This window comes from Acipenser ruthenus, chromosome 5 (assembly GCF_902713425.1).
Source record: "Acipenser ruthenus chromosome 5, fAciRut3.2 maternal haplotype, whole genome shotgun sequence".
NCBI lineage: Eukaryota > Metazoa > Chordata > Actinopteri > Acipenseriformes > Acipenseridae > Acipenser > Acipenser ruthenus.
This window is the reverse complement of record NC_081193.1, coordinates 2,703,633-2,719,347: the sequence shown is the minus strand read 5'-3', so window position 1 is coordinate 2,719,347 and position 15,715 is coordinate 2,703,633. Positions and strand designations below refer to the sequence as shown.

Genomic DNA, 15,715 nt, shown 5'->3' with positions numbered 1-15,715 from the left:
GGTAAACTGCCAGAGGTTAAAAAAAAAATTTTAGGTTACCAAAAACTGAAAAATAATGTACATTTCAGAGTTATACAAAAAGGCCTTTTTCAGGGAACAAGTAATGGGTTAACAACTTACAGCTGTTCTGCAGCAATGGAAGTAAATTAAGCCTTGAAAGTTGATGCTAACAATTCCTACATGTGTCCCAACTTTTGTTGATTACTTACAAACCCTCTGTCTGTATAAAAGCAGTGTTGGAACAGACTGTGTTACTACACCCTCTTAAGCATTATTTGGACAGTATTGTACTGCAGGAAGTAGTATATTGCTCTCATAATGGCGAGAAAAAGGCAATTAACAAAGGAAGACAGACAGACCATTATAACCCTTAAAAGTGTAGGTCTTTCCTTTAGAGAAATTGCAAAGAAAGCCAAGGTGTCAGTGAGTACAGTTTCCTACACCATCAAAAGGCACTTGGAAACTGGAGGAAACTCTGACAGGAAGAGGTCTGGCAGACCCAAAGCCACAACAGAATCAGAAGACAAGTTTCTGAGAGTCAACAGCTTGCGTGATAGATGGCTCACAGGACAACAGCTTCAAGCACAGCTTAACACTGGTCGAAGTAAGCAAGTCTCAGGTTTCAACTGTGAAGAGAAGACTTCGAGCTGCAGGTTTGACAGGTCGAGTGGCAGTAAGAAAGCCATTGCTAAGATGGCAAAATAAGAAAAAGAGGCTTGCCTGGGCCATGAAGCACCGCCAGTGGACTACTGAAGACTGGAAGAAGGTCTTATGGACCGATGAATCAAAATTTGAAATCTTCGGTTCATCACGCAGGGTTTTTGTACGACGTCAAGTAGGAGAAAGGATGGTTCCTCGGTGTGTGACACCAACTGTCAAACATGGAGGAGGAAGCGTGATGATCTGGGGCTCTTTTGCTGGATCCAGAGTCGGCGACTTGCACAGAGTGAGTGGCACCCTGAACCAAAACTGCTACCACAGCATTTTGCAGCGCCATGCAATACCCTCTGGTATATGCCTAGTTGGTCAGGGGTTCATCCTACAGCAAGATAATGACCCAAAACATACCTCCAGGCTATGTCAGAACTACCTTAGAAGAAAAGATCAAGACAGTAGGCTTCAAATCATGGAATGGCCAGCACAGTCTCCAGACTTAAACCCCATCGAGCTGGTTTGGGATGAACTGGACAGAAGGGTGAAAGCAAAGCAACCTACAAGTGCAACACATTTGTGGGAACTTCTGCAACAGTGTTGGGAAGAACTTTCTGAACAATATTTGATTTCCATTGTAGAAAGAATGCCACGAGTGTGCTCGGCTGTTATATCTGCAAAAGGTGGCTACTTTGAGTCAAAAAATTTTATTACATTTTGTTAAACAAAACGATTCCATGATTTATTTTTTATCTCCAATTGTTTATTTGTTCTGTGCTTTAATTTCAGAGTACATTGAGACATTAAACTGCGTAAATTTCAATAAAAACTGGGAAAATGGAGGTGTTCTAAAACTTTTGACCGGTAGTGTATATATATATATATATACAGTATATATATTGGCTGTGTTGAAAGAAAAGTATACACAGTGCAGTAAACTTGTTATAACAATGAAGAACAACACGTTACTATATTACTTCACATTGTATTTTATAATTGTTTTGTATTTATTTGTGTTTTGTCCAAGGAGAAAACATGCGGACCATCACTTCTTCAGGTGGTGGAGCTGAAGTCACAAATGCAAGAACACAATCTATTGATGCCAAAGAGATTATCAATCTAATCCAGCCTTCAACAAGAATTGTATTTGGCAGCGTTAATGTCATTTACCTACTGTGAGTATATTGCATTTCTCTCCATGTTTTGTTTCTTATAGGATTGCATACCAAATCTGAATAAATAAATGCATAAATAAATAAATAGAATTGGAAACATAAAACAACCACACAGCCATATACAGTGTCTTGTTCAGCAGGCTGACTTTACCAGTCTGACTTGTGACAAACAGAAACTTCAATCACCCTCCTGTCACCATCTCAGAGACTTCAATCACCCTCCTGTCAGCATCTCTGCTATCATCATCTCAGAGACTTCAATCACCCTCCTGTCACCATCTCAGAGACTTCAATCGCCCTCCTGTCACCATCTCTGCTATCACCATCTTAGAGACTTCAATCACCCTCCTGTCACCATCTCAGAGACTTCAATCACCCTCCTGTCAGCATCTCTGCTATCATCATCTCAGAGACTTCAATCACCCTCCTGTCACCATCTCAGAGACTTCATCACCCTCTTGTCACCAGCTCTGCTATCACCCTCTCAGAGAATTCAATCACCCTCCTGTCACCATCTCTGCTATCACCATCTCAGAGACTTCAATCACCCTCCTGTCACCATCTCAGAGACTTCAATCACCCTTCTGTCACCATCTCAGAGACTTCATCACCTGTCACCATCTCTGCTATCACCATCTCAGAGACTTCAATCACCCTCCTGTCACCATCTCTGCTATCACCATCTCAGAGAATTCAATCACCCTCCTGTCACCATCTCTGCTATCACCATCTCAGAGACTTCAATCACCCTCCTGTCACCATCTCTGCTATCACCATCTCAAAGACTTCATCACCCTCCTGTCACCATCTCTGCTGTCACCATCTCAGAGACTTCAATCAGCCTCCTGTCACCATCTCAGAGACTTCAATCACCCTCCTGTCACCATCTCAGGGAATTCAATCACCCTCCTGTCACCATCTCTGCTATCACCATCTCAGAGACTTCAATCATCCTCCTGTCACCATCTCTGCTGTCACCATCTCAGAGACTTCAATCACCCTCCTGTCACCATCTCAGAGAATTCAATCACCCTCCTGTCACCATCTCTGCTATCACCATCTCAGAGACTTCAATCACCCTCCTGTCACCATCTCAGTGAATTCAATCACCCTCCTGTCAACATCTCTGCGATCACCATCTCAGAGAATTCAATCATCCTCCTGTCACCATCTCTGCTGTCACCATCTCAGAGACTTCAATCACCCTCCTGTCACCATCTCAGAGACTTAAATCACCCTCCTGTGGTATTTATAAATACCCATATTTTCTGTTCTGAATGCCCCTTTATCTAATTTCCATTTTTGACCCCTGGTCCTTGTTTCTTTTTTCAGGTCAAAAAAGTCCCCTGGGTCGAAATTGTCTATACCTTTTAGTATTTTGAATGTTTGAATCAGATCACCGCATAGTCTTCTTTGTTCAAGACCGAATAGATTCAATTCTTTTAGCCTGCCTGCATACAACATGCCTTTTAAACCTGGGATAATTCTGGTTGCTCTTCTTTGCACTCTCTCTAGAGCAGCTGTGATTGTAAGTATAAACCTGTTTTGTGTATTTCCCCCCAAACCTTTACTTCTGTCTGTGGTTTTTTATACAGCCAGGTATTTTAGCAGACTGTTAATGATGAGTTTTGACGACCAACAAATTAGATTACAGTTGGTGGCTTATTCTCAAGGGAACCCATGGAGACTGAAGCTGACAGGTCGTTCCAGTTAGACATCTGTACGCAACAGTTTTTTAGCTGGGTTAAACTGGTAATAAATAAATAAATGCAGCTCTGCATTTATAATCCTCTGTGTGCCAGAGAACTACAACTGTACATTCAGGGGGGTTCGGGTTTGACACTCTTATGGCATTCAGTTTTGCAACATACAACATTGTTGAATTTGAGCTCCTAAGGGGTTATTACATGTGTTTGTGTTCCTGCTCTTGAAGCTGGAGGGGACTGCAGTGGGGTTTATGAGTTTGTGCAGTGAAGTCAGCATTAAGCTGCTGAATGAATGTTTTGAGCTGGGGCCGTTTCATGGCCTTTGTAAGCCACACCCTGAAGATATCCTAGATCCACTCACTGAATTACAGGATGAACCAGGTACAAGCAAAGCACTGCAAAAATGCATAAATAAATAATACAGGAAGAGTTTGGGTTTTCTGCTTGTACCTGCAGTTTTAAGGGGCAGCAGTGTGGAGTAGTGGTTAGGGCTCTGGACTCTTGATCGGAGGGTTGTGGGTTCAATCCACAGTGGGGGACACTGCTGCTGTACCCTTGAGCAAGGTACTTTACCTAGATTGCTCCAGTAAAAACCCAACTGTATAAATGGGTAATTGTATGTAAAAATAAGGTGATATCTTGTAGCAATTGTAAGTCGCCCTGGATAAGGGCGTCGGCTAAGAAATAAATAATAATAATAATAATAATAATAATAATAATTAAGAGTTTGAATCGAGTGGACTCTTTAATCAGTCTGTTTAAATGATTTATTATAATTTTGGGGTGTTTAAACAGCTTCCTTCTTACAAGCATTAATATAGACAGGTCCCCTTTGGCATTTCTGAGCTGAAGATTGTTTCACATACCATACTGCAGTTTAGAAAGTTGAAAGCACTGCCACCTGATACCTAACACTATCCCTGCCTCTGCTAATGCAATGATTTAAATACAAAGATAATACGAGACCCAGTAATAATCTTGTTTGAAGTCTGTTTACAGATAGACTCTGATACCCCTTCTCCACTGGCACATCTGACCTGTGAGGGCTCGGTACAGTACAGGTGATTCTCCACTGGCACATCTGACCCGTGAGGGCTCGGTACAGTACAGGTGCTTCTCCACTGGCACATCTGACCCGTGAGGGCTCGGTACAGTACAGGTGCTTCTCCACTGACACATCTGACCCGTGAGGGCTCGGTACAGTACAGGTGCTTCTCCACTGGCTGTTTGTCGAGCGGAGCGAGAACCAAACCGTGAAACTCCGGCCTCACAAGACAACAAACATGCCGGGCAGCGAATGTGATGAGAGAAAAGTACAGCCTTGGGACGCTGAGGAAGTGCAGGCTCTAGTTTCTCTGTGGGCAGATAAAAGTGTTTATGAAGATCTGGAGTCGTATGTCAGAAATGAGAAAGTTTATGCCTGAATTTCTGATGATTTGAAGCCAATGGACATAAACCGCGGGTACGGTACGCTTAACTCACACACTCAAAAACACAAAATTCTACCAAATGTATCATCCTTCACCTTTATTATATTAATATAAAGAAATAAATCAATTCTAAACTTATTTACAAAAATATAATCAAACAAAATACTGTTTTTAACTTTAACTTTAGTAAGTCGATAAAATCAGTCAAATTTGTGGATTATAAAGACATTGTACCATTGGTCTATTAATTTTTGAACACCATTTGCTTGTATGACGTCAGTAGCACGGCTCGGCTATGCAGTGGAAAAACAACCTAGGCTCCCCATAACCGCACCATGAGGGCTTGGTACGGACCCGGTGCAGCTCGGTTGTACAGTGGAAAAGAGGCATATTAGACAAGCCAGTCAGAAACTGGTTCAGGGTGATCACAGCAATCAGACAGCAGCAGCCTACAAGGGGCAGATATGAAGGTATGATACAGGGTAGGAATTCATTGTTTATGGTTCGAGTCCTGGGTGTGCGGAGTCACTGCTCTTCGCTGGGGATTCCGAAGGCAGCGTTGCATTGGCACTGGCGCTTCTGTGGGTTAGGGAGGCAAACCCCACAGGGACTGTTTCTCCTCATCACGCTGCAGCAAACCCTGCGGCCAGGCGCCCAGTGAGCTCAAAGTGGACACCTGCAGGGCTGGCCTTTGTCCTGCAGAGGCCGGTAGCTCACTGACATCCGCTCTCGAGTTCCTTCGGATCTCCTGAGCTGTGTGGGGAATTGCTGCTGTGATATTATATGTCCTTAAGGGATGTAATGGCGGAAATTAAAATGGCAAAGTTTATTAACTTTTTTTAAATGTATATTTTTAATTTTACATGTGCAGGTTCCAGCTAAAGTAAAAGCAGCTGAACCTCTAACTGCTGAGTCACTTTCAGGAAGAGAAAGCACTGTCTGATGTGTCAGGTGAGTGGACCCTGTTAATTCCTTACCTGTTATCTCTTCTCAAAGCACTTATCAAACAATGGATATCAGGCGAAATACTTTGTATACATTAGAATGAAGAGGGGATTGGAAAAAGTTAGGGATACATATTTACCATCAGAAAGTAAAGGGTAGGTATTATAAAATTGTAATGTGAACTAAAATAGTTTCTAAATCGCATACACCCCAGGGTTTCCAGTGATAACCAGTCACTCAAAAAGACTAAACCCCTCAGCAACCAGACTGTGATTACACAGCTTGACATTTCATTTGCATGTTCTGTTACCCTTATCTTACCCTTTTATGATATTGGTAATCATTCTGGCAATAAAGCTTCTCTATAGCTTGCCAATCCAGGGCCTCCTTAGTCTCTGCAGTGATTTGTAGTATGTAGCTTCAAATGTCAGAATTCTGGCACAAGAGTGAGTAAAGTAAAAGGGTTTTGCTGATTATAGCATTTTTATATTAGAGAGATGATGGGGTTCCCAGCATGAAACTGCTCTCTCTCACATCTAACAATTTGCCCATGCCTCCATGCTGATGAGAAGATTTACACAAGGGTCACATTCACACATAAGAAATTCTGTCTTACCGTCGGCTCATGATTTATGTCTTATCGGCTTCATATTTCAGTCAACCATTGCGGAAGCTCCAGTTGGCGTTGACAAACTCAAATCAGAAAAAACATGCATAGGGGGAGCTTAGAAAAAAACAAATAGACTGGCATCGCTCCAGTCTACAAAGGAGCTCTGAATGCTTTTTGTATTCAGTTGTTTGCAATGGATGAGAAGTATGAGAAGTATGAAATGAGGCAAGTCAAAATGTAATATTAAATGAATGCAACGTTTTGTGATACGGTATGCTGTTATTGATAAGTGTCCCAAATTACACTACAGATAAAGAATAACAAGACAACTTTATTCAGATTAAATAGGCATTTTGTAGAATGGGTTAATGGGTTAACTGATAAGGTCATTGAAGTTTAATAGAATAATTGATTGCTTTTTTAAAAAAAGGAGTAAATAGAGAAAAACAGTAGAGAAAAAGTATGAGGAATGGTGGTTTTCTACGGGGGAAACAGGACCAGCTTGTCCCTGTTTAGATAGAGTTATTATTGTATTAGTTAGGACCCCAGAGGGGTTAAGTTTGTTTTGTGTAAAAATAAACACACACTTCAGCACTTTGATTTGCACTTCCTGGAAAATATGAAGTCTGTTAATGAAGTAGCAACCAAAAAGCACCATTATTTATTTATTTATTTATTTATTTATTTATTTATTTATTTGCAGACGCCCTTATCCAGGGCAACTTACAATTGTTACAAAATATCACATTACAAGTTATCACATTATAAAATATCACATTACAGAATATCATAATATAGATAAGAGCAGTTATGAAAGTACAATAAGATAACATTCAAGTAAGAGGAAAATAAAGAATACAGGAAAGTATAAGTAAGAGCAAGCTTGACTCTTACTTATACCTTCAGAGCAGTTATAACTTATAGTAAATACGTGCTTATATGAGTAAAGTCCAGTAAGAGCATGTAGTAAGTATGATAAATGGATGAGAATGATTTCCCAATAAGAGCAAATACTAAAAACATGAGTACGGTTACCTATAAGAGTAAAATCAGATACAAGGTACAGTTATTGTTACACCACAGTGGAAGCTACTTCATTACAATATGTAAAAATATTAAACAAGACCTGTGAAATATAATACATCTCTTTCTTTCACAGCCTTGGAATTAATACAGAATATTAGTCACAAACCTCATCTCACTGTGTCTTTATTTTACAGATTGTTGGATTTCTTGCTTTATGTGTTCAATCTTTATCCAGTAAGTGCAAGATCCAATTTATACCGTTGCTAGAACTCTTTGTTTGACAAAAGATAATCATTTCTATCTAAAAGGTTGTATATGTAGAATATTTGAACTTCAGATTTTAGTACCATTAGCAATCCAGTTGTGAATCATACTATAAATGGACTATTACACAAATGTTGCGATTTTAAGCAAAAGGTTATTTTAATAATACTGTAACACATTTAAGATAATAAAGCATATTGAAGCATATAGCATCCCAAATATTAAGCATTTAAGGAATATTCTGTATGCAAAGTATGTGCAAGGCTCTGAGTTGAATCCCTGTTCTTTCCATCAAGTTTTTGATATATTTACCATATATTTATACATTGTAATCCTTTCACTTTAGAACAGAGGCCTGTGCATTATCCCACCTGATTCCAGAGTCCCCCCTCCTTCAGAGATGTGTTGGGTGCCATTCCTTTTCATACCAGCACCCTGTCTCAAGAGCTTCATATTTTCCATCACTCGAGTCTGCTCAAGTAATCTTTTTTGTTTAAATAGTCTTTGCAGTTATACCATCGAAGAGATAGTAAATTTAGATTGTTTTAAAATATGTTAAAGATTATTCAAACCACTCATTGCAATGTTAGTTTTAACAGTAAAATGAAATATACAAGTGTCCAGTTTTTCAGTAGTATGTAGTATTTTGTGAACTGGTTATGTTTTTGTTAATGGTTATAATTTATTGTGTAAGAAAATCAAACCTTACAGCACACTAACACTCTGAAAGCTTGTACAGGAAGAAACTACTTTAATTATGAAGGTAAAAAACTTTAATAAACAATAATTCTCTCAATGTTTTGCTACAGATACAAGAACACAATTTTAATGACTTTCCCATATGGTTAATATTGCAGTTTAGGATAAATATTGATGGGTTCTGCCAATCTTCAACGTATTGATGCAGTATTTGTGTGCAGAATGTCAGGATAATCATGTAATTATATATGTAGAAACAATATAAAGACTTTATTGTGCCTTTATCATGCTCTTTCTTTTTGTTTTCCAAGGTCCTTTACTGTAAGACAGGCAAAGTCCAGCAACAAACCAGGTGTTGAGTCTCTAATTAAGGAGCTTGACATGCATGAGACTATATTAGAGGATTTTGAGATTTTTAACCAGGATCGCAGAGATCCAATAAGTACTGATACTGTTATACTAACATGTGGCATATAACTTGCTTAGGAGGTGTCTGAAGATGGGCGAACTGGACACAAACTTGTCTTAATATGAGACACCCTACACAAAACACAGATCATGCTCAGGAACTGCTATTAAATATAGAACGTTTTTTTTTATGATGACATATGTTGTTGTATGTACAGGTGTGTGGAGGTATTGGTATTTTGAAAGATGTGTAACTGTAATGTATTTTTTATAATAGGTGTTTGCTCTCTTTCAGACCTTTTCACAAAGCCTACAATAATTAGTTATTTAAAATGTGTTTTAATGAATAAAACATACTGTGATATTTAGGACACTGTTTTAGAGTATTAATGAAGCAAAAAATACTCTAGAGCAGTTTAATGAATATGAAACTTGATTTTATACCTTAATTCAAGTAAGCCAGGAATGAATGCTTTGTGAAGAGAGCACAATGTCTTAAGAACAGCTACATAAGACTCAGAAAGCACCAGGCTGCTTTACACTAGAGTCACAGATAATAATGAATAACAAAAAAATAACTGTAATACAAACAGAATTGTTTTAATGTTATTTTAATTTGATAATGATGTACTGACCTTTTGTTATCATATGGTACCCTCAGAGCCAGACAGTCGCTCCACGCATCGAGATACACATATAATATGTCAGTTTGACTCGGGGTGGGAGGTTCAGTCAAGCAGGCATAATATCACCACATTAAAATGTCACAGCCAGAGTATAATGGAAGTCAATGGGGACAGACGCCCAATAAAACCACATTGGTTATAATTACACTCAGGGGATTCACTCACATTTAACTGTCACACAGCTGAATTCCACACCAGTTAATATCACTTTGGTAATAAAAGCATTAGATTAGAAATTGCTGCACAAGATGTTAATGTTCTGAATAAATAAATAAATAAATAATAACGCAACAAAATACAGTATAGCACACTGCCAGGTGTATGCTTGCATCTTTCTTTTGTTTTATAAATCGAATGTGCTGTACGAGTACAGTATACTGTAGTTGATTGTATATTAAAAATATATACAGTATATATATAAACTGGCCACTGAATTAAAGGAGTGGGAGAGACGCATGAGATTAGCAGAATATTTTTTCAATGAAAATATCTCAGATTCAGAGGGTAATTATGAGCATGGGATTAAGGTTAATAGTACAAGCACATGGACTCCTCCGGATGGAAGAGATAAATGGTTAGATATCTATATTGAAGTAGTTAAACAAGAAATAATAGTAGGACTAAAGAAAAGATGTAAACTTAATTTAACCAATGTTGAAGAACAAGCTATGACTGAGTTGTTAAATGATGATGATATAATGATAAGACCAGCAGATAAAGGCTCAGGAATAGTGATAATGAACACAGATGACTATATGAAATCTGTAGAATGTGAATTAAATAATACAGATACATATGAAGAAGTTAAAAGCAATAAGATCAATAAATCGGTAAAAGAGGTTAAGGAAATTGCGGAGAGACGATACAATAAAGGCATTATATCAAAAGAATTTAAAAAATACATGCAGCCACATAATGCAAGAACAGGCCTAGCAAGAGGAAATCCTAAAATGCACAAAGAAAATCACCCTATGCGAATGATAGTCAGTACAATTGATAATCCAACACACATAATAGCTGAAATAGCAGAAAAACAACTTAGGTTGCACGTTGAGAAATTACCAAGCTATGTTAAGGATACAACACAATTTTTAAAAAGACTTGAATCAATAAAACACAACCTTCCAGAGAATACAATTTTATTTTGCATGGATGTAAAATCCTTGTACCCAAGTGTCCCTCGTAAAGAAACTTTAGAAGCTTGTCAAAAAGCACTAGATAATAGACTAGATAAATCAATACCTACAGCAGAGGTACTGAACATGATCAACATAGTTTTAGAAAACAGTTATTTTACATTTGTTGATAAGAATTACAAACAAAACGATGGTACAGCAATAGGATCTAAATTAGGTATGCATTTTGCCAGTACATACATGGGGAAATGGGAAGAACAATTACTTAGAAAATCGGAAAGAGAACCTTTAGAATACATTCGGTTTGTAGATGATATTTTGGGGGTTTGGACACATGGAGAAGAATCTCTTTTCCAGTTTTATAAAATGGCAAATGAGATACACAGTAATATTAAGGTGGACCTTCGATGGACAAGGAAAGAAATAGAATTTTTAGATACCATAGTAAAACTTGAAGAAGGTTCAATTGAGACTGACCTCTTCTGTAAACCTACTGACATGCACCAGTATTTACACATGTCCTCTGCACATCCGATACACACTAAAAGGGCAATCCCAAAGGGTCTAGGAATAAGAATACGAAGAATATGCTCTAAAGAAAGTGACTATGTAAAACAAAGAAATGTATTAAAAACAAATCTTAAAAAAAGAGGATACAAAGAAAGAATTATAAAGATGGAGTTAGGAAAAGTGGATAAACTAAAAAGAGATGATCTACTAGATTATAAAAATAGAGATAAAAAGGTCAAAAGAGTCCCATTAGTAATGACTTACTCTAAACTTTTGCCCAATATTTCTAAGATAGTTTGGAAACACTTGCGGATTCTACATAATTCAGAAAAATTAAAAAAAAGTATTTCTTAAGGCCCCAGTTGTAGCATTCAAAAGAGAAGCTAATTTAGGTGATATTTTAGTTCACAGTAAACATAAAAGAATAATTGACAAAATAGGTTCTACGAACATGTGCACCAGTAAATGTAAAGTGTGTAAATACATAGACAAAAGTAAAAATATAATTAAAGATAAGAACACCACATATCCACTAAAAACTAATACCTACTGTAAAAATAGCAATGTCGTTTATGGAATAGCCTGTGAAAAATGTGATGAAATCAAATATGTTGGAGAGACTGGAACTACTTTATATAAAAGAATTCAGAACCACCTTTCATTAATTAGAAATAAAAAAATGAATGAACCAATAGTACAGCACTTCACCAGTCAGGGACATGACATAAATGATGTAAAGTTTGTAGTATTAGAACAGCTCAAATTAGACAATGCGACATATAGTAGAATAAAAGAAAGTAAATGGATAAATAGACTGAACACGATTATGCCAGTGGGACTCAACAGAAAAGAATGAACTAATTAACTTCAATAAATATATAACATTTAAATAAATAAACAAAATTCATTCAAAAGTTGTGCATGCTGATGCGCTGGGGAGGCCAAATCTAGACTGATCCTCAGAGCCAGCATTGCATGATATAATAAAAATATAAGTTTATATTAAAGTAGTGTTAATTAGAATTAATACAGATTCAAAGATAGAAGTAAAAATGATGTCACAATATATAGAACACCATTACATCATGTAAGAATAAATCATGGATTTGAATGTAAACAATAACAAATAGTTGTCATGCTGTCAAACACCTAGAAACACCTCCAATGTTTTGATTCAAACACAGGCTCCCTTGAGAAAGATATGTACAACATATCGAAACGTTGGGCAGCTGGCTCTTTGAGCTAATTATATATATATATATATATATATATATATATATATATATATATATATATATATATATATATATATATATATATATATACATATATATATATATATATATATATATATATATATATATACATATATATATATATATATATATATATATATATATATATATATATATATATATATATATATATATATATATACAGTACTGTGCAAAAGTTTTAGGCAGGTGTGAAAAAATGCTGTAAAGTAAGAATACTTTCAAAAATAGACATGTTAATAGATTATATTTATCAATTAACTAAATGCGAAGTGAGTGAACAGAAGAAAAATCTAAATCAAATCCATATTTGGTGTGACCACCCTTTGCCTTCAAAACAGCATCAATTCTTCTAGGTACACTTACACAAAGTCAGGGATTTTGTAGGCATATAGTCAGGTGTATGATTAAACAATTATACCAAACAGGTGCTAATGATCATCAATTCAATATGTAGGTTGAAACACAATCATTAACTGAAACAGAAACAGCTGTGTAGGAGGAATAAAACTGGGTGAGGAACAGCCAAACTCAGCTAACAAGGTGAGGTTGCTGAAGACAGTTTACTGTCAAAAGTCATACACCATGGCAAGACTGAGCACAGTAACAAGACACAAGGTAGTTATACTGCATCAGCAAGGTCTCTCCCAGGCAGAAATTTCAAGGCAGACAGGGGTTTCCAGATGTGCTGTCCAAGCTCTTTTGAAGAAGCACAAAGAAACGGGCAACGTTGAGGACCGTAGACGCAGTGGTCGGCCAAGGAAACTTACTGCAGCAGATGAAAGACACATCATGCTTACTTCCCTTCGCAATCGGAAGATGTCCAGCAGTGCCATCAGCTCAGAACTGGCAGAAAACAGTGGGACCCTGGTACACCCATCTACTGTCCGGAGAAGTCTGGTCAGAAGTGGCCTTCATGGAAGACTTGCGGCCAAAAAGCCATACCTCCGACGTGGAAACAAGGCCAAGCGACTCAACTATGCACGAAAACACAGGAACTGGGGTGCAGACAAATGGCAGCAGGTGCTCTGGACTGATGCGTCAAAATTTGAAATATTTGTAGCAGAAGGCAGTTTGTTCGCCGAAGGGCTGGAGAGTGGTACACGAATGAGTGTCTGCAGGCAACAGTGAAGCATGGTGGAGGTTCCTTGCAAGTTTGGGGCTGCATTTCTGCAAATGGAGTTGGGGATTTGGTCAGAATTAATGGTCTCCTCAATGCTGGCAGATACTTATCCATCATGCAATACCATCAGGGAGGCATCTGATTGGACCCAAATTTATTCTGCAGCATGACAACGACCCCAAACATACAGCGAAAGTCATTAAGAACTATCTTCAGCGTAAAGAAGAACAAGGAGTCCTGGAAGTGATGGTATGGCCCCCACAGATCCCTGATCTCAACATCATCGAGTCTGTCTGGGATTACATGAAGAGAGAGAAGCAACTGAGGCTGCCTAAATCCACAGAAGAACTGTGGTTAGTTCTCCAAGATGTTTGGGCCAACCTACCTGCCGAGTTCCTTCAAAAACTGTGTGCAAGTGTACCTAGAAGAATTTATGCTGTTTTGAAGGCAAAGGGTGGTCACACCAAATATTGATTTGATGTAGATTTTTCTTCTGTTCACTCACTTTGCATTTTGTTAATTGATAAATATAAACTATTAACATGTCTATTTTTGAAAGCATTCTTACTTTACAGCATTTTTTCACACCTGCCTAAAACTTTTGCACAGTACTGTATATGCAATACCTAGTATTGTTTTTATAGGATTTCAAAGCAAAATAGGTTTATTTTTGGTAGACTCCTCATAAAGTCAACTCTGCTTATTTTTACTCAACCACTGTGAAGTGATACTAATAAAATACGTACTGTATATAAATGAAACAATATTCAAGTACATTGGAGAATTACAAATGCAACCATTTTATAATTAAGTGATATTCTTGATGATTGCCATATTTGATATTTTTGTAAATATTTATCAATGCATTTATTTGACTCACAGGGTGATATAAGTTTTGCACCAGATGCTGAAATAGCAATAACTAGAAATAAAGAGGTAATGTTTTATTGAGTCTATGGGAATGCACGGATATGCAAAACCTGTCCAACAGGATTTGGGAATTATATTCCTTATTTCAAGACCTCTATCTGCTTAGCAACAAAGCATAATTAGAACAATACGATCTGACCAGTCATTTAACTGAATGAAATGAAATGAAAAAAGTTATTCATCAATAGATCTTTCAACACATGTTGTGTAAATATATATATATATATATATATATATATATATATATATATATATATATATATATTAGCTCAAAGAGCCAGCTGCCCAACGTTTCGATATGTATATATATATATATATATATATATATATATATATATATATATATACTTTATATATATATATACATCCACAGAGGAACTGTGAGTAAAGGTTGAGTAAAGAAGCTATCTACTAGTCAGGTCTGTACCCTCCACCCTACTGCTCCTACTGTGCCTTTTGTCCTGCTATGACTGTCTCTCACATCCCTGTTCTGTCCCCCCGTCCTCGTCCTCTGCCCTCCCTCCGCTGCTGCTCCTCCAACCCCTCTAACCTCATTTCTCTGCCTCTCCCCCCCTCCCGCACACTCTCTGGTGCACTCTGGAACTGTCACTCTTCTGCTAACAAAGCTGATTTCATATCTGCCTTTGCCTCCCACCTCTCGCTCGATTTCCTTGCTCTCACTGAAACCTGGCTGTCCCCTGATAACACTGTTACTCCTGCTGCCCTGTTCTCTCTCTACGTCCTGTCCCATACCCCGCGTCTCACTGGACGGGGAGGTGGAACGGGTCTTCTCCTCTCTCCCTCCTTACTCTTTTCTGTCCCCTCCGATCTCATCTCACTCTCTGTCAATACCTTTGAATTTCATGCAGTCCAACTAACCTTTCCCTGTCAACTCCTGCTCATTGTTCTGTACCGCCCCCCTGGGCCTCTCACTCACTTTCTGGATGAACTCGACTATCTACTCTCCTCCCTCCCCTCCCTGTCTACCCCGACTGTCCTGTTGGGTGACTTCAACATCCATCTCTCCAACCCCAGCCACTCTGCTGGATTCCTCCCTCTCCTGCACTCCTTCGACTTCTGTCTCTCTCCATCCCCTCCTACCCACAAAGCTGGCCGTCAACTGGACCTCACCTTCTCCAGGG

At 37.9% G+C, this 15,715-nt stretch overlaps 1 pseudogene; it reads left to right on the top strand.

Moving 5' to 3' along the window:
• The first annotated feature begins 1,605 nt into the window (after positions 1–1,605).
• Positions 1,606–15,715, top strand: part of LOC117403229 (cilia- and flagella-associated protein 61-like) — a 48,772-nt pseudogene continuing 34,662 nt past the window's right edge.